A 20765-nucleotide genomic window follows, 5' to 3' on the forward strand; every position below is an offset into this window, starting at 1 on the left:
TGAAGGAGGTGAGGGTGCAGATCGTGCTGTTATCCTTGGGGGGACAGCCCCAGGCAGAGAGAACAGCAAGTGTAAAGGCCCCAAGATGGAAACATGTGGTGTCTGTCATAGACCTCCAGGGGCTCGGAGTGGCTAGAGCAGTGTGAGTCAAGGGAGATTGGGAGAAGATGAGGTCTTGCATGGACTTTGGCTTTTACTCGGTGTGAGATGGGAGCCACTGACAAGTTTTGAGCAGAGGAGTTCAAAAGAATCACAGCTTTTAAATAGGCTGGGGAGTGGGTGCAGGATGATGCAGGGTAGACGCTGGCACACCTGTTTGGAGGCTGCAGCAGGAATGCAATGAAAAGATGGCGGTGGCTTGGAGCAGAGCAGTAGGACATGATGAAAGATTGTGTGTGTGTGTGTGTGTGTGTGTGTGTGTGTTTTAAGTTTATCTTATTTGTTTATTTTAAGTAATCTCTACATGCAACCGGGGGCTCGAACTCATGACCCTGAGATCAAGACTCGCATGCTCTTCCATGTGAGCCAGCCAGGAGCCCCTCTGGGTATGTTTTGAAGGTGAGACTAACAGCATCTCCTGATGAATTGGGTGTTAGCCTGAGCATCTGGCTGTGTTTATGGCCAACTCTTAAATGCCTACTTGCTTTTAGGGATGGCCACATCTGTTTAAGAGGCCAGAGATGGGACAGACAGGAGCAAAGGTGTTCCAATTAGTCTAGTCACAGTATTCAAATCTAACAACATAAAATGAATAGAATATCAAGCCTTCCATCAGTAACATAAGTGCAAAAAGAAAGAAATGTCCTGGGTAAAACCAATTAGAGGGAGTACATTTATCGTGAGTTAGCAGAACCTAATGTAATGTTAATTTGCAGTAATCAATTTTACAATATTTCAAGGTGAGCTCACTATTGCAGTATCTCATTTAGTTTTCCTTCAAACTATGAGGCAGTTGGAGCTAAGAAAAACAAAAGATCACAAGGGGACATAAAACCAGATCATATGAGAACAAGTTAATTAGTTGGATGAATAGCCCAGAACCAAGAGGCATAATGGCTGTCTTCGAATATCTGTAGGGCTGTTGTGCGAAAGCAGAATTAAACTTAAGTCAACATGATCCAGAGTTAAGCTGGCTCCTTTAGGGAGAAGCTATTGCAAGAAACACTTTAGCTAAATGGAAGGACAGCTTTGCATAACAGATACTGCTAGTGCTCTACAGTACCTGTGAGCTCATCCCCACCCTTGGGACGCTGGCACACTATTTGTGCTAGCCCCTTGTTAAGGAGCTGGGACCAGCTCAGGTCCCAGGACTGTCAGGCCGATAAAATGTGGGTGGGATTGATGTACATTACTTCTAGTCCTGATCTTTAAAGCCTCCTTCGAGATCTTTCATCTGCTCTCTGCTTCCATGGCTTCTGGCCAGATGCAGAGGATCCAGGGGAGAACACTGAGGCCCTAGAAGGTGGTAGGTGGATGGGGCCTGGGTGCATGAGAAGAGCCGATGAACAACAGCTCTTGTTGTTGAATTGTTGTTGAACATCAACTCTATGTTGAATTGTGATATGAACATGAAATAAATCCTTAATGTGTCAAGCCATGGAGTTTGGGGACCTTTTGTTATACTAGCTAGATTTACTTACCCTGACCATATCTTTTAACTTATAGAACTGTCCAACTCTAGAAGGGATTACAAGGAAGGGAGTTTCCTATCCCTGGATGTGTTCAAGAACACCCACTTAGATATGAAACTCTTGAGGCAAAATCAAGCTAGAGGTAAATGACTTAGCCAAATAACCTGTACAGTGCATTTGAAAAATTTCCACTAAGGTATCACTATTAACAGAGAGGTATGACCTTTTACCCACAGGTGATGGGGTGTATAGTTTCCAGTGAACCTTCTTTGAAGTCTTTTATTTTCATAATCTTATCTGAAACATGAATGCAGTTTCTATATTCTTCTCTACAACCTATCAGTTCACTTTAGTCTGTATTTTTTTTAAGTTACAAAGTGCAAACTGTTACTGGAGGGGACTGTTTCTTTTAAATCTTCCAATAAGGTGGACCCATTAGGATAAGTGTTCAAAAATTAATATTTTCAAAGTCAAGATGTATAGAAATCAATAAATTTATGTTTAAGCCCTGTTTCAAGTGAAATACAAAATAAAAATTCATTTTTAAAAATATCTTATTTATTTATTTGACAGAGAGAGAGAGAGAGAGAAGAAAGCACAAGCAGGGGGAACAGCAGAGGGAGAGAGAGAAGCAGACTCCCTGTTGAGCAGAGAGCCCAACTCAGGGTCGATCCCAGGACCCTGAGATCATGACCTGAGCCCAAGGCATATGCTTAACCAACTGAGCCACCCAGGCCCCCCATCAAAATTCATTCTTCATTATTTTAAAATAACTCCCCATATTAAGTCAATAGTATTGTACATTGCATCGTTCACTTTTTAAAAATTACCATGCCAGCTAGGGTTCTTTGGAAAACAATAGAGACTTCTTTATCTTTTACATAACTATACAAAAATTATTTTTGTGACTCTTTTTACTTAGATGAATAAAAATTCTAACTGTTGTTGTGCCTGCTTAAAAAAAGAAGTTACTATGAACATGATAGGACTCATCGAGCAAAAACTATGTTGATGTTAGCAGGCACACACATTTTGCTTACTCACATCTCATCATGGGATCCAACCAGGAGAGGTGCGTTTCTCCTTTGGCATTTCCCCATAACCCCACACCTTCCTTTAAACCAGCCCAGGGGCACCTGACAGGTTCAGTCAGTTAAGTGTCCAACTTCTGGTTTTGGCTCAGGTCATGACCTCGAGGTCATGGGATTGAGCCCCTTGTCGGGCTCTACACTCTACATAGAGTCTGCTTCAGATTCTCTCTCCCTCCCCCTCTGCTTCTCCCCCTGCTCATGCTCTCTCTGTGTCTCTTTCTGAAATAAATAAATAAATAAAATCTTTTTTAAAACAGTTGCAGGAGAAGATAAAATATCTAGGCTGTGCTTGAGAAAAGGAGGAAAAAAATGGATGCACCTAAGGACATCACTTTAAACAGGCATTCTCTCTAGCAGATGTTTAGGCAAAAATAACACCTACATAGAGGGGCTGACTTGTTCTACAAGGAGTAGCTGCTTTGCTTCCCTGGGGAGAGTTCATCCATGGATGTTGCAAACCTTATTTGGTATTTTAAAGCCATTTCCTCATCTATTTTAATATAGATTTTGAACTAGCCTTCTTGATTATTAACTTACCCTTCAGTTTTAAATGGAAAGCAGGAAATGGGAGTAAAAGGAGACTTGTAAATTTAGGTAAACTTATTAAATATTTTAATAAAATAAAACTACTCAGTGTCCACCTAGTGGCCAATATGAAGACTTGGTCTCGAGCCTTGAAATGTAATGGTAATATGACACTGAAAGAGCTGGCAGGAAGATCACGTGGGCTATGAGAGCCAGGCCACGGGGAGGATTGCATCACTTTTCCCACAGCCCAGAACTCAGTCACATGATTAAAACCTATTCACGTGGGAAACTGGGAAATAATGGCCTTCCTGGGTGTGCAGGAAGGAAAAAAATATATAACAGCATTCGGTGGCCCTATGGCATTGTCTCTGCTCTACCAGCCTTCTCATGTATAATGAAACAGCAATAATTAGTGTGTGTGAACCAGGCACTTACCATCTCAATGGAGTAGATAAATAACTTTGGATTCGGTTTTGCAGATGAGAAAATTGAAGATCATGATAAGGGGCTTTTGTCTCCCTGAATCACTCATCTTATCCTCTTGGTCTGAGACGAATTTGCTTTGTCACAATATTAAATTTGGCTTGTGGATGAGTTGGTAAACATTACAAAGTACCATGATACAACTTTTTGGATTGCATGTTTTATTTGGCTACTTTTGGTGGCTTGAACAACACAGATTCCCCCTCCCTTTTTTAATTTTTATTTTATTTATTTTTTTAAAGATTTTATTTATTTATTTATTTATTTATTTATTTATTTATTTATTTATTTATTCATGAAAGACACACAGAGAGAGAGAGGCAGAGACACAGGCAGAGGGAGAAACAGGCTCCATGCTGGGAGCCCGATGTGGGACTCAATCCTGGGACTCTAGGATCACGCCCCAGGCCAAAGGCATGCACTGAACCGCTGAGCCACAGGGATCCACCCTCCCTTTTAAAAAAAATCTCAAACACATAAATTAAAACACGGTTTGTTCCAGGATTCATTAATTCCTTGGCAAAACAGCATCCTCAGGAATCCTGGTGTGTCTCAGGTCCCCACTGTGCCCTCCTGACCAAGTCAACTTACATCATTAAGTGGCTGGAAGATGGTTGCCCTAGCTCCAGGCATCACCTCCTCACTCCCTACCCACATACCCAAAGGCAGGAAGTGGAGTTCTTATTCACATATCGCTCCCTCCTTTTTTTTCCTTTAAAATTTTATTTATTTATTTATTCATGAGAGACAGAGAGAGAAGAGGCAGAGACACAGGCAGAGGGAGAAGCAGGCTCCATGCAGGGAGCCCGACTCGGGACTCTATCCCGGGTCTCCAGAATCACACCCCGGGCTGCCGGTGGTGCTAAACCACTGTGCCATGGGGGCTGCCCCTCTTTTTTCCTTTTAATCAGGCATTAAAACCTTTTTTTTTTTAAAGAATGCTTCTGGCCCAGTTCCCTTACTATCTCATTGGTCAAAAGCAATTTGCACACCCGTGCCTAAGCCAATCCCTGACAAAGGTCACACAATGACCCTGATTGGCTTTAACAATCCCAGTTCACCCCTTGGGGTTGAGAAGAGCATAACTCTCTGCCCTAGACCTGAGAAAGCTTGGGGGAGGGTCCTTTTAGCAAAGATGAAGGCACAATGGCCACCAGGGCATTCAACCAACAGGGTCTGTTGGACACAGCCTCACCTCTTAATAAGTATTAGAAATGAGCCATAAGATGAGAAACACTAGAGCAAGACTGTGAATCAAAGAATTTTGAAAATTACGTAATTCAACCCTTGGTAGGGTAGGGCTAAAAGTGAATCTTCTGATGGCCAGTTTGGTCTAGATCTATTCATATCGTTGTGTGGTAGTCAACAGGCCATCGATCACAATATGATGATACGCTGCACTTGCTTATTTGGGTCTGGGTTTTCACCCGATGAATTATGAACTCACTTTCCAAGGGAAAGGAGCATCTTCTCAGGCTTTGACTCTCCCGTGTCTGGCACGGTGTCGTATGCACAAGAATAGCAGACTTCACATTTGCCCAGGGTTTAACGATTGATTGCATTCAATTCTTACCATAACCCAGAGGGAGGTGAAGAAACCGCAGCAGAGGCTTACCCAGAGTTACAAGGTCCTCGAGGCTCTGTTACAATAGCATCGCTCCAAAAACATATGCTAAAATATACAGACCGAGGGAAAGCCTCGGAGGAATCTTTCTTATTGTTGCTGCTCATGTGTACATGTATGAAATCTTTAAAAACTGAGTTTATGGCAGGGGAATCTCATAGTCTTCTGCCAGAGGCGAAGTTAAAAAACAAAACAAAACAAAACCCAAGACTAGAGTAGTTAGAGCCCACGGCTGGAGATTAGTGAGGCATTTCGTTCAATACTTTTTCATAAAGATGATCGGCACGCGGTGATGGGTACAAGAAGAAAGGAAAATTCAATTTTGACAACTGGAGGAAGTCCCAAAAATGAGGAATGAAAAATGGGCTGAGTGATTTGTGGTAGTCCTGCTTTTCTCTTACGGACGTATCAGACAACCCGGACGCTCAATGATCTCACCCGGGGCCCACACTGGAATGCCAATGACCGCGTTTTCCATGGTTACCCACACAAGGGGATGGAATTGTTCTGAGTGGGCTCGCTACATGCTTTGGACACATGGAATCAGATGCATCCTTAAGCTCACAACTACCCCAAATTATAACCCATCTCTTTGTGTGGGGGACCGTGAGTATATGCCTTTTATTCTTCTGTTTCCAAGTTACCATTTGTTGCCTTTCACATTTGGGGGGTTTTACAAGAGTTTTTAGCACTCTTTTACATGGACCTTTCTAGAGGCTAATTCCCCACCTGCAGTTAGATTTAAAAGACACACACACAGCACTCTTAACAGTTTTCTGGAGATGATTTTGACCCTTTCCAACCCCGTGTGTTTCATTTTGTGGGAGTAGTATTGGGAAACGACCAAAATTGCAAGTAAAAACACCAAGTGATTCTTCTTTTCTAGAATGGTCAGCTATGCTAACTAACGAAAACATCAAAATATAAATGTGGTGGGAAAAATCCTGGGTCAGAATTGGAAGACCTAGATCTTTGCTTCTGGCTCTGCCTCCTTTGTGTGTGTGTGTATGTGTGTGTGTGTGTGTGTGTATTTAGAGATAGATTTAGAGAGGGGGAAGAGGCAGAGAGAATCTTAAGCAGGCTCCACAACCCTGAAGTCATGACCAGAGCTGAAATCAAGAGTCAGATGCTTTACTGACTGGGCCCCCCAGGCACCCTGCCTCCCCTGGCATTTAAACACAGGCCAGCCTGAGGTCGTTCACCCTGCTAAAGAGTAAGAGATCCTGGGGCCCCTGGCTGGCTCAGTCCATCGAGCATGCAACTCTCGATCTTGGGGATGTAGGTCTGAGCCCCATGTTGGATGTAGAGATTGCTTTTTAAAAAATCTTTAAAATAAAAAAGGAGTAAGAGCTCCTGTTCTACCTACCTCCCGGCGTGTCGTTGACATTGAAGGGTGGGGTGAGATGGGGCAATGCCACGGCAACAGGAAGGCTAGGTCACCTGCATACCTTACCTATCACCTCCTCTGGTTAAGACATTGCTCAAGTTGTACAAAAAAAAAGATAGCCTTCTTTTCACTTCTCCCACCCTATTCCACACTTACTTGTTCTGCAAAAGGCCCGTGGAAAACTAAACTCAGGAAATACTGCTTCTGGAGTCTCCCTCTCAAAGAATCAGAGTCTATGTAAATATTTTAAAGGCTCAGAGGAAATTCACCCCTCATAAAAAAAGAGACTGCCTACCATATCTTCCAAACTTCACTCACAAGGAATACCCACCCCCAACGCCGCCTAATGTCCTCTGGTTCTGTTCTAAAGGGAGACAGGACACATTTCTCTCGGTTTTGGCAACATGCAGAAAACGTGTTTTTCAGAACTTTTTCTCCTGACCTTTTAAAACATCTCCTGTTTTGAACAGAAATTCAGATGACAACGTCCTCCCCTTGACAGTTTCCTTAACATCAGGGAGTGGGAAGAAAGAAGAGCAGTTTCTGGGTCTTTCTCATTAGCCTATTTCTGTTTAAATTACTCTGTGTTATAGTTCTCTTCCACTCGTATTAGGTCGCCACGTGATACAGGCAAACACACCCTGGGACCGTCCCAGAACCGCATGCCCAGTGGCCTCTTGAAGTCAGGCAAAAAGCTGGAAGTAATTCTCAGTTTTCCTGGCCACTCAGCCTTTCCCAGCCTGTTCTTATTACAAGGACCACTGGACAGATCTGAACTCTGGCAGTACAGCCTTCAAAATGTAGAGCAGGGAAGGATGTAAACGTCTGATGTAGAGGAGGTGCTCCTCGTGGCCTGGATCCCCCCAGAGCATCCCGAAGACAGCCTCCTTGCAGGAAGTCCGTATGGGAAGCGGTCTCAGGGAGCAGCAGTGCAGGACCGGGAGGTGACAGGGACAGTGGGAAAGCCTGCCCAGAGGCATCGCCAAGGTGGCTTCTCCCATGGGTAACGGAGGGTCACCCCAGGGAGTGTTCAGAGGAGCTTGCCAAATGCGTCTTAGAACTTACCTTGAGGACAGGAGGCTCCTGACCCCCATCAGTCTTGGGTGACCCCCTGAGAGTCAACCCCTGGAGTTTCTGGGCTGTGCCTCCAGGAGAGCTGACATAGAGGGGTCCCAGGCCCTGTCGGGAGAGCCACTAAGCAGGAATCGAGAGTTCCTTGGTACACGCAGAGGCAAGGCAGGGCCAGTGGCACCCAAGGGAAAGTGGTCGAAGCCCGCGCAGGGCAGTCACCACGGCAGCAGTGGGAGGAAGAGGGAGCACCCTGAGGCCTTGACGTGGTGCTTAAGAGGCGTCCAGTGTGGTGCTGGGTAAACCCTGGCGCTCTAGCACATGAAGCCCATCCCCTCGCTGCCTCCCTGAGGATTTTGAGACCCTGAGAAGTTATTCAGATTGTCCCCGGGCACAGAGCTTGCTGGTGACAGCGAGAATGGGAGGCTCTCCTGACCGCCTGCCTGTTCACTGGGGCTTTTGGTCACAGGGTGTCGTCTCACCCTCATCCCCACTGTGGTCCAAGAGCATGAGAACAGGGGGCCATGCAGTTGTACCCACAGCCTTTGGGCAGAAGGTCTAAAGAGACATCCGGCTTCAATAAGAGTAGTAGCAACAGGGAAGCTAAGGCCGATAGAATAGGATGGATTATTCACTGCGTGATGGGAATTAGGAGGCAAGAGAGGCTTCTCGGGAACCGGGGCTTTGGAGCCCTGCTGTCTCCACCAGCCACCTGCGCGCCTCCCACTTTCCGAGTTCGGAAGGGAATAACAACGTTTTTGTGTCACGCTTGCAAATTTGGCTTTGTGACTGTCATGGGAACTTTGGACCCTGTTCCGGAGCTAAGAATAGCTGAGCTACTAATTAGGTTACTTGACGAAGACTGAAAAGGGACTCACCAGGTCCAGAGAACTCGCAATGGGCCCTCCTGGCCGAACCGAGGTTGGCTCGAACTCAGGCTCTGGTGCTGCCATCGGCACGTTGACCACCCCTTGCTTTCTCCTGTGGAAAGTACTAGGATGGACTAGAGACCTCTAAACTTAAATAGTTAAGTATTGGAATTTATCGATTTCTAAATTCAAATATTTGAGTATCGGCATACAAATATTTGAGTATTGGCATAATTGAACGTACAACCGTTCAGATACTCAAACATATGAGTAATGACAAAGAAATGGCATGGAGGGGGCACCTGGGTGGCTCAGTGGTTGAGCGTCTCCCTTCAGCTCAGGTCGTGATCCCGGGGTCCTGAGATCGAGTCCCACATCAGGCTCCCCGAGGGGAGCCTGCTTCTCCCTCTGCCTGTGTCTCTGCCTCTCTCTGTGTGTCTCTCATGAATAAATAAATAAAATATTTTGAAAGAAAGAAAGAAAGAAAGAAAGAAAGAAAGAAAGAAAGAAAGAAAAGAGGAAAGAAAGAAAGAAAGAAAGAAAGGAAAGGAAAGAAAGAACATGGAGGAAAGAAATAAAGATCAGATTTGGAGTGGGCCAAAGACGCAAGGGAAGGTGAAAACAGCGAGTGAGCCCAGAGTAAGAATAAAGGAAGGTTCTCCTACTGACATTTAAGCACCACATTTTTCCCTTAAGAGTTGGTTCTTTTGTTACTCAGACTAGGCATCGGTGTTCCTTTACCAGTGCACTTTGAGGGGCACCATTTTAAGGAGCTAATGTGGTAAGGTGCATAGTTAAGCGCCTGGTACGCAACAAGCAACAGTGGATGATTGATCGTGTGTCAGTCATCCCTCCTTCTACAAGAGAACTTCGTCCATCCTTTCCTACTTCCCCTCAGTGTATTTACCCATTATCCTTCGTACTTTTTAAGAAAAGAAAATTTTGATTTCAGAACCTTTTGAGACTTGCAAAGAAGTTGCAAAGATAGTACAGAGGGTTCCCGCATCCCCTCCACTCAGCTTTCCCTAATGTTAACGCCTTACATTACCACGGCAAATTCAAATTCGTCAGGACTAAGACATTAACGTTGGCACGTTACTATTAATTCCTTGCACATTTTTTAAAGTCACCTCTACGTCCAATGTGGAGCTTGAACTCATGACCCCGAGATCAAGATCATGCTCTACCAACCGAGCCGGCCTGGCACCCCGAGAAGATCTCTTTTTGAACAACACATTCTAGCCTGCTGTGTAAATGTGATGTGCTCAGAAACACGAGGCTGCAGATGCCAGCACTCTTTTGGACATGACGCTTGACTCAGGTGACATTGTAAGATTCAGACCTTTCAAAAGGGGCCTTTAGAAACATCCCAGATGAGATGGCTCAATGGGGAGCCTACCAGATGGAATTTACGGGCCTCTGTCCTAAACAGATGTTTTCCAGCTGGAAAAGCTGTGACAAGAAAATGCATCCAAATGCTTCTAATGGACAGAGCCCTGCGCATACACACACACACACAGTCACACACACACACACACACACACTCATACACAGAGCTTTTTAAGAACTGGAAATATTTAGATTGCGTAAAAATACCCATCGCTTAAAAGTTAAAATTAATTTCAGGTGTCAGTCACCACTGGCCCATCGTTTATTGGAGATCCTTGGAACGTTGGAGATAATTTTGTATTCCACACTGTTTCGTGTCCAAGTGTAAGGAAACCTATACCTGTTGTCTGAATCACCCAATTTGTGAGTCTCCAAACTTGACATAATCTGAGATAGTTTTTTAAAAAAAGGTTTTATTTATTCATGAGAGACACAGAAAGAGAAGCAGAAACACAGGCAGAGGGAGAAGCAGGCTCCCTGAGGGGAGCCCGTTGTGGGACTTGATCCCAGGCCCCCTGGCTCACGCCCTGAGCCAAAGGCAGACGCCCAACCACTGAACTACCCATGTGCCCCTGAGAAAGTCTTTGAGATGAATGAATTAATTTCAGTTCCCACCAAGTCAGTTCTGGGCTCTTGGCTTAAAGTTGTTTAAATAGTAACTTCCATTTGCACAAAATCTTAAGAACACCAGGAAGGTGGCCTCTGACTTCTTGAGCTTTTGACATTCAGCCACCAGAGGCTGCTCTGAGACCATTATCTTGCTTTCACTCTGGGTCCAAACCCCAATGGAGGAACCTGTAAGGACGGATTGGCTTCCATTGCTTTGAATTGTCCAAGCTCAATGCAGTTCCCTGGTGGTCTGCAGTTGGAGTACATGATTAATTATAGCAAAGAGGAGGCACTGAAGGAAGACAAAGCTACCCATTACTGTTGTGCCTTCCTCTCTGTTTTCAAACTCTTAATCTTCTTCAATTTCTTTTAAGTAAAAGAGAGTTGGCTAAGATTTTCCTACTGGCATTTGCTAATTTTTCGGGTTTTTTTCTCTGTTAACTGTATTTTCAAACAGGATTCCTGAATGTTTCTTTGAAAAAAACCTTTATTCCACAATACTTACTTCCACATGGTTTCTACTCTTCCACATTTTACCAGCATTTTATAGTGCTTTCATGCTGTTCTGTTTTTTTTTTAAATCTTTGTCTTTCTCCTTTAAGTCTTTGTCTTTATCTAACAAAACAAATCAAAAATTAAGTGAAGGAGTATCTGTAGTTAAATAAGAAGGATTAAAAATAGTTTCAGTGCCTGTGATACATTTTGTATTTAATCTTACACAACTAAGCACTGATTTAAATTGTTGATGGAAGAGTGAAACTAGTTTCTTCATGTGCAATCGTTTTCCGTCTTTTTGAGCAAAGGCAGGATTGTGGCAGACCGTGATCAACCCATGGAGAACAACTGGTTTTATGTTTTTGTTACATATGTCACCCTAATTAGTGTACTTCCATGAGAATAAGTTACTACATAAAGAGGCAAAGTTGTAAAGCCATGGAAAAATACCAAATTAATAGTTTTGCGGCGGGCAAAGTCATCAATGCATTTCAACGTGGCAATTCTTTAATTCCAGGCTTTAAGAAATGTTTTCTTTGCAAAATCCCATGTCTGGTCGAAAAAGGTACAATTTAAATATGCGTTTTCTTAAATGTGCTTCATTTTCTCTAGATCACAGGAAAAAAATCAATTGAACTTGAAGGAAAATGGATACTTATTGTATTAATTTCTATTCGACATTCGGGATGAACATTTCAAGATTTCTTTTGCTCTGAAAAGAAATTCTTGAGATGCCATGAAACATTCCAAAATGTTTGGTGCCATTGTAGTCATAGAGTGGAGCAATCATTAGGAGCATGGGGAATGTTTTCGGGAATGATGTTTGAAATGATTTCACCCAAGTGTAATCATAAAGGTGGTGACCCGTACCTAATGAACTCATGGCTAGCGTGAGATATCAGGTGGCTTCTATTTTCAGGTAGAATTACAGCAGCCATAACATGTGTATGGGAGTGTACTGCGCTCACTGCTTCGACGAAGGTGGAATGCCAATGAAAATGCTACATTCCTTCTGTGGCCGGTTCCATTTTTAACTTGCCCCTACTCGGGAGAGAACCAGAAGTCATTTGCCCATGAGTAATACCTTATTACACCATTGTGATTTAATATGGCATATTTTTCTCTCGATTTGCATGCCTGACAATCGACTTCCTCACTGTCGCGTTCAGGCTGAGCCACAGAAGAAAAATAGAGCCACTGAAGTAGCATTAGGTCAGCTTTGTGGGATGCATTAGCGGCCTGTCTGAACAAAGCCGAGGGACTTAGGCACAGAAAGTCATCACGTGGCCCTGGGCCCTGGGAGCCTTGCAAACGCATCGCATGACTCATTATTAAACATGCCGAGAACAGACAAATTCCAGGCGGGTGAAGCATCCACTGATTCACCTGCAGTTAGTTAGGTGGGCCCGGTGATATTTGTCTTGCTTGCTCTTCCTTAAGGAACTCCCACACCATTTCCAACTGCTCCTGAACACCACATGCCAAACACACAGAGCAACTGTATTAAGCTAAAATTGTTAGCATTAAAGACAGGCACTTAAATTAGTATAACCCTCAGGCCAGGTATACTTCACTAAATTGCACAGGCTTTCAAATACCGGCATTCAATTAAAAAAAAAAAAATGTATCCATGGCAACCTTCTGTCAAGGGAATAGTTACCTGAAAGGATACACATCTTTTCAAAGAAACAGGGAGAAATAAGACCAAGTTAGTTACCTGTGGATGGTATTACTTGGGTTTAAATTTAATTAGGGGCACGATTCAGGAGGAGAAGGGGCTTTTAAGAAAGTTTTACCACTTGCGTGCTTATTTCCAGTAGAATGTGTTTTCATGTCTTCTTTATCACCAAAGGATTCTTATGTATCAGGCTTTCATTAAAATACCATGAAATAACTATTCAAAAGAAAAGACCATGAAATAACTCTTTGGATTTCAGAGATTTAAGAATAAATAGCGGCCCCTCTCTTCACCCTGCCCATGGCATGCCTGCCATTTGTCAGAAAGACCCTTCAGTTAGCATGCACGGTGGCCGTGTCCCGGGGTCTTTGCTGCAGAGGGATCTTTGGTGGTCATTTCATGCATATTTGCTACCAGAAAGGATACAGGCTCGGGTAAAAGCCCACAGTGTTTCTATTAGGTCTTAGGTCTCCTAAGCCATCTTCTTTCTGAGAGGCTCTTTCTGATGGAGTGGCCTTTCGTGTGGTCGTGTTCTATGGCAGGCTGCAGGCACAGACCAGGAGTTGGGGTTCCGGTGATATCTGTTGAGGAATTGAGGTAAGGTAAAGGATGACTTTAGAACTGAAGAGGAAAAAAAAAAAGAACTGAAGAGGCTGCAAACCTCAGCTTCTCCCATCTTTTGGGTCAGGAGTGTCAGCAAGGGAAAACTTTTCCTCTACTCTCTTAGGTTTTGTCACTGAGGTCTGCGAATTAAACTAACCAGAGTCAGTCAAAAGGCCCATAGTTTTTTCATATGTGTGTGCAGGAGAGTTCACAGATAAGGAGCAAAACCTAAGAAGCAGTGAGACTCGAGGGCTTCTTTCTTCACAAAGAAAAGAGGGTTTGGGCTTCAAGGAATGATAAAATGTGGGAACATGTGAGGAGATATATCAACTCCCAGACAGGAAGGACTATATCAGTATGGTCTGTTTATGCAAACTTATTTTGGTGTTGACACCCCATCTTCAATGAGAAGGATCACTCTTCTTCTCTCCCCTGTAGGGGGGAGCACCTTCCCCAAAGGGAAATTGGTGCCCTGGTTTTAGGCCGATAACAGGGCAGAGAATTCTTCCTGCATCTATTGGTTCTCAGTTGTCTCTTTTTCTTAAGATTTTATTTTTAAGCAATCTCTACACCCAGTGTGGGGCTTGAACTGACAACCCCCAGATCAAGAGTTGCACGCTCCACCAACTGGGCCAGCCAGGAGCCCCAGTTCTCAGCTGCCTTTAGCTCAAAATAATTCCAATGCCAAAGTGGCATATTTGAGGGGCGGGGGGCATGTTTTGATCTGCTTCAGGAGGTAAACACATCAAGCTTGAGTATTAGCCACCGTCGGCGGTCCGGGCTGGCTTCACAGGCAAGCATGCAATCACACCAGGCCTTGGCTTGGTTTAATGAATGGGTGTGACAGCCTTCCAATAAAACTTTATTTATGGACCTTGGAATTGGAATTTCATATACTTTTTCCCATGACTTGCAATAGAATTCTTTTGATTATTTTTTCAGCCATTTGAAAATGTTAAGAACCATTCTCCACCGACCATACAATAACAGGTGGTGGGTGGGATTTGGCCCAAGGGCCGGAGTTTGTGGACCTCTGATCCAGAGAAGAGGTTCCCAAATCAGTGGCTCAGCCCCACCTGGGAACTTGTCAGAAATGCAGATATCCAGGCCTCACTCCAGAGACTCTGGGGTGGGGCGGGTAATTGTGTTTTAACAAGCCCTCCAGGGGATTGTGATGCATGCTAACATTTGAGAACCTCCAATCTAGACCAACCTATAGCTCTCAACCTTGGGCTGCTCAATCTAATTCCCCAGGGGAGCTTTCAAAAAAATCTCCCCACCCAGGCCCAACCCACATCAGTTAAATCAGAGTCTCTGGGACTGGGACCCTCTCACCAGTATCTCTTTCAGGTGATTTGAACGGGCAGACAAGTCAACTGATGCTTTCTTTGTGCAAATAAGGACACTGAAGCTCAGAGAGTGACTTGTCGGAGATAGACAGCAAGAAGAAATAGGCGTGGCATAGTCCACTTAAATTTTTCTGGATGTGAGAGTGTTACGATAGCATGTTCAGTTACAGAATGTGTCCGCCAGAAGCTTCTGGGGTCATGTTATCTTTTATTCTTAGCACTGATTAATTTTAAGACACATCTGGAAAGTTGCCCTAAATGAACACTAGTTTTAGGAACTCATTAGGCCAGAGGATGTGACTGTAATTGGGAGAAATAGGGTGCAGAGGTTCAGGACCGTCCCATCTGCAAGCACTTTGGGGTTGGGGTGAGACTTCCACAATTCAGATTTAGGGCCAAGTGAGAGCAACCGAGTATCACTGCCTACCCTGGAGCTACTTACCAGTATATCTGAGCAATTGGTTCGTGTTCCGTATGTGGAACACATGTAAATAAGTCACAGTCTTAAATGTCACTAATGACAGTGAGAAACCAACGTTTGCACACTTGTAATGGGTTTTCTGACTCTTCAGGACTCCTGTGCCTTGGGCGCTTTTGTTTTGTTTTTCTTATTTTAAGTAGGCTCCAGGCCCAACGTGGTGCTTGAACTCAAAACCCTGAGATCAAGAGTCGCATGCTCCTCCGACTGAGCCAGCCAGGTGCCCCTGGGTATTTTTAAAGGGGAACTTTCGAAGAATGAATGCCTTGTTCTGATTTTCTTTTCTTTTCTTTTCTTTTAAAAGATTTTATTTATTTATTCATGAGAGACAGAGAGAGAGAGAGAGGCAGAGACACAGGCAGAGGGGGAAACAGGCTCCATGCAGGGAGCCTGACGACGTGGGACTGGATCCCGGGTCTCCAGGACCACGCCCTGGGCCAAAGGCAGGTGGTAAACCGCTGAGCCACCCAGGCACCCCTAGTTCTGATTTTCTAAGCAAAGTTTCACCATATCTATGCATTCCACAGAAAGAGGAACACAGGCTGTGTACCCAAAATAGAGCTGGAGGAAGTGAGGCACAGATGGAAACTGAGTCACACAATGAATACAAGTAGAGTTTTACAAACATATGAGTGACCATTGGGCATTTTATCATTTTAGTAGTTACCTCATCATAACACAAGCTATAGTTTTGAGTTTACTCTGCACTGCGTTCTCATAGTTCTGTAGGTAAGAGCATGTTTTCAGGGGCCAGTCAGCCTGAATGTGTAAGCCAAGATCGGTGGGCTCCTAGCTTTATGACCTCAGTGGGTCACTTTGCCTCTCTGTACCTCAGTTTTTACTCCTGAGAAATGGAGATAATACTAGTACCCATTCACGTTGGCGGGGGGGAGGAGAATTTAACATGCTCATAAGCATCTGGCATTTAGTAGGCACTCAGTAAATGTTAAATAGTATTATTTTTACACAAGCTGCTTTATTCAAATCATAATAGCGTTGAGGGAGAATAAGCAGATGGGCCGTATTCACACAGTTATTAAGTGACAAAGTTGATATTTGGACTGAGGCTGTTTTTGGAATCGGTGCTCCCAGCCACATTGCTCTACTGCATTGATTAGGAATAATAAATCATGTATTTATGGGCAATGTTTTCTTCCTTGTGTAGTATAAACTTTTTGGCTTGGTTTGCATATCCCTGGACCTTCTTTTCATCTGGATGATTTTACAAAGCCTTCAGACTCCTCCTCCCACAGGAGACTGAAGTAGGGAAAGGGCCCCTCCTCCGAAGAGCTTCCCTGCTGTTGACCCCATGTCAGTAAATGGTGACTCCATTTCTCCAGCTGTTCCAGAAGAGAACTTGGAAGTCACCCTAGTATCTACTCTTTAACACATCCACTCTGTCAGCAAATCCCATCGGCTCGGCCATCTCGATGCATCCAACATCTACCCAAGCCTCCCTATCTCCACTGCCATGCCTGCCCCAGTCTACCACCATCTCTGACCTGGTTGACTTAGTTGACCAAAAAAGCATCCTCGGCAACCTTCCTTCTGCCCAATAGAGCCCAGCAGTCACCCTGAACTCTAGAAAGTCGATTGGCTGTTGTCACTCATCAGCGCCAGTGCCTCAGAGTCTCCCCTGCCTTGCTCTGAAGAAAACCCAGAACTCTTCTGGTGATCTACTAGACCCTACGTGACCCACAAAAGCTACCCCCTTCAACACACACACATGCACACAGGAACTTGCGTGCTCTTGAACATTCTTGAAGCTCAGCTCCTACCACTGTCACCCTTGCTCACTCTGCTCCAACTGTGACAGGCTCCTTGAGTGAAGTTTGCCCTGGCCTTAGAGTATCTGCAATTATTGCTCCCTTGGCTTGGATGACTCTGTCTCACCCATCACCGTGGCCCAAAGTCTTGCTTCCTCACTTCCTTAAAACTCTGCTGAAATGTCATCCTATAAAATATTAACTTCCCTACCCCACCGTACCCCAGGACCCCCTTCTCCCTGACCAGAACTTCTATCACCATCAGACCCGCTCTGTAGTTCTTTGTTGCTTTGTCTCTGTCGCTCCACTAGAAGGGATACTGAGGAGGGCAGCCCTCGGCCTGTTTGTATCTGTCTGACTCCCTCTCCAGCACCTGAAACAATGCCTGCCATGTAGTAAACACTCAATAAATACTTGCTGAGTGAATGATGGACCATTCGGGCACCAGGAAAGTATGCCGTCACATCTTTGTCAGCATGAGGTGAAGGCATGAGAGTCCTCAGCAGAGGACTACTTTCTTGTAGTCCTACTTTCTTGTAGAAGTCCTTGTCTTTACACTTGAATTCATAGGGATTTACAGCTATCTATATGTTGCTGAGGAAATCAGTGGCTAAATCACCGATGCACCAGCCAGCTAATTTTGAACAAGGAAAAGCCCTCCACAGGCTGCATGCATTCCTAACTGTGGAAATGAATCGCAGAAACATATTCCAGTGGGAAAGCCTTTGAGAAATTCTGAATGGAGAAGGAAAACCTCATTTACAGTCTTAGAAAAATTCACATCCTGCCCCACATAGCACAAGAGTGACACCTCTTTCCATGAGGAATGCCCCATCAATAGGCATATGTGTGTTTTCCCGCCATCTACAAATGATTTAATGAACACAGCCCAAATTTGGAGAGCCACTATAGGAAAATAAAAGTCACTAAAGTGCTTCAGTGTGTTTTCAAAGATAATGGTAAACTCCTGATTTACCTTGTAGGTGCAGTGTGAGATACTTTGGGAGGTGGATTGAGGTTGGCGATTTCAGAACCAAATGGAAATCCGGGTGGGGAATCCCAAATAGTCCTGTATAAGGCACGGGGGATGAGGGAGCGTTGTGGCTACTGACGCACGGGCATGCTGGGTTTTGATGCCTCTTTCCAAAGAAGAGCTGCATCTGGAACGGGGTGGAGGGCAGCGCCATGTACTGGAAAGAACATGAGATTTGGAGTCAGAGAGACGGGTTCCAGTTTCTCATATACACACCAGCAACTTAGCTCCTTCTTCGAGAGGGCCTGACACATAACTGGTCCACAGAGATCTGGGATTCCTTTCATTTCCTCTCGTTCCTCTCAGCACCAATACCTCCTGGCGGGCTTTATTGTATTTAATAGCACATCTCTCTAGGCCAGGCATCCACTTCTTTTTCTTTTTCTTTTTTAAAGATTTTATTGATTTATTTGGCAGAGAGAGCGAGTGAGCACAAGCAGGGGGAGCTGCAGGCAGAGGGGGAGGTAGAAGCAGGCTCCCCGCTGAGCAGGGAGCCTGACTCTGGGGCTCAATCCCAGGACCCTGACATCGTGACCTGAGCCGAAGGCAGATGCTTAACCGACTGAGCCACCCAGGTGCCCCACGGTGTCCACTTCTTAATTTAAGGTTTAACCAAGTTAGACCTCTTAGAGCAGAGTGTATCAGCTGGTTTTGAATTCCTTTAACTGGGTTAATTTGCCCAGTTGAAGAAAAGTATAGCCAGTTGGTTGGTTTCTAGAGATGACCATAACGAAATTATTTTTTCCCCACACAGATATGGTTTAGGAGAAATATCAGTAGAGCTTTTTGATACAACATAGATAAAGCCACAAATAAGGGTGCGGTTATCTTGTTCATTGTACCATGTTCTTTAAATCACTCACGTTAAAATGATTTTAAATAGTGGCACCATTTATAAAGTAGACAAGCAATGTAGGCCCTTCCTTTTGGAAATTATTAAATCGAAGGAGAAATAAAATGAAGCTTCATTTGAATGCAGCTCCTCAGACATTTAAAAGAGCTCTTTAGTAAATATGGAGAAAGCCAAGGCACTGAGACCCAACATTCGCATTTTTTTCTTGCTGAGACTATGTTTATCTTGCATCTTGTATCAGGGGAATAGTAGAGGGAAGCCTAGCTCAGTATGTGTGAATTTTCATAAGTGGCTCCCAGCAGAGGAAAAACTCAGGGTGAGCTACCTAGTTATAAGGAAATAAGGGCAACTATTCTTTCTTGGCTGTGAAAAGAGAGTAAAAAAACCAGCCCGATCTGTGTCTAGCAAAGGAGAGAGGCATGTAAGCCATGATTCTGGCTCATCGTGAGGTTTTCCTCTGCTGGGAACCACTTATTGAGTAGTGCCAATCAGGGGAAAAAATACAGCCATTTCAGCAGTCTTTCTGTGCATCTGAGAAGTGTCAATCTAAAGGATAAAGCATTGTCTTTCTACAAGCAAGGAGCGCAAATCCTGTTCAAAGCTTCTTTTGATTAAAATTTCTATTCACCTTCTGTCCATGTGATTATCAACGAACCAGCCTGATTTGCTTGTTTCTAACATAGAAAAACTGAGATCTGATTCACAAAAGTAAATGTGTTTTTAATCTCTAAGGCTAATTTAAAAATCAGCTTTGAGCATTAAGATATTAAAGGTTTGAGAGACTAACCCTTTTCTTATATAAGAAAAAGAAGAGAGAGGAAAGAATAAGAAGTAAAGTGGTAATAATATAGAGTAACCGGTTATTCCTAGCCATCCTTAAGCCCAATTCTGGGGGAAAAAATGAGTTTAAGTCAAGAATGATGCCAATTAGGAATAAAAAGAAAATGTTTTTTTAATTAGTCTAATGAATTATTAAGACAGCTGGGTTGTAGAATTTTGATTCCCGGAGATCTAAAAGAAGGTTAGTCTAAAACAGCTTAAGGCAGGGCTGTCTGATATATGTATTTCCCACTACACATGGCAAATCAGTCATAAACTCTGAGCAAATTAAATCTGTGGTGGGGAAAAGAGGAAATGCCAATCAGATCATATGTGCGTGACGTGGTGACATTGCACTTGAGGTTCAACATGGGCCATCAGGCATGTAACTTCTCGAATGCTCTATTCTGACTCTTTGGTTAACTATGGGCCAGATAATCATAACATACTGCTAATACAGGAAGTGAGTTTAAGGACAAGAAATTGATTTAATCACCAGCGAGTATCTTTTTGTTTATTTTTAATTCATTTTAATTTTTATCAAAGTAATATATCTTCAAAGTACAAATATACTAAAGACTTGTAATAAAAACAGCCATCCCAGTCCATTCTAGGAGCAATCACTTTCAACTTGTAAATATTTCTTCTGATAGGTACTTCCATATTTCCCGTAATATGCTTTTATTGCTCTTTCTTGGTTTATGAATTTTAGACCATATCTTTCACATCCTGCATAGGATCAGAAAGAAATGACCTCTCTTGCACCACCCTCCTCATCCCACCCCACATCCTCCCAATAAAATTGTGTCAGTTAGGAACTGTGTTCATCTATGAGCCACAAACTCCAAAACGCTGGCTCCCACTAATTAGCAGTTTATTTTTTGCACAGAACACAAAGTTCAGGGCTCATTCGGAGACTCAAGATGTCCTCAGGAATCCAGGATCCTTCTGTCTTTCCTGTTTTCCAGCTCTACCACGTGTTCCAGCCTTCTCATGGCGACAGAGCCGCCCC

At 43.9% G+C, this 20765-nt stretch overlaps 1 protein-coding gene and 1 long non-coding RNA gene across 4 annotated transcripts in view; one reads left to right on the forward strand and one right to left on the reverse strand.

Moving 5' to 3' along the window:
• The window catches only part of LOC144309016 (uncharacterized), a 71704-nt gene extending 62888 nt beyond the window's left edge, over positions 1 to 8816 (reverse strand). For both annotated transcript variants that reach the window (XR_013375158.1, XR_013375159.1), the window contains exon 1: positions 8691 to 8816. This is a non-coding gene — a long non-coding RNA (uncharacterized LOC144309016). The remainder of the gene's footprint in view (positions 1 to 8690) is intronic.
• MID1 (midline 1) overlaps positions 1 to 20765 on the forward strand; it is a 346318-nt gene that overhangs the window by 161370 nt on the left and 164183 nt on the right. The window lies entirely within an intron of this gene.

This window comes from Canis aureus, chromosome X (genome assembly GCF_053574225.1).
Source record: "Canis aureus isolate CA01 chromosome X, VMU_Caureus_v.1.0, whole genome shotgun sequence".
Classification (NCBI taxonomy): Eukaryota; Metazoa; Chordata; class Mammalia; order Carnivora; family Canidae; genus Canis; species Canis aureus.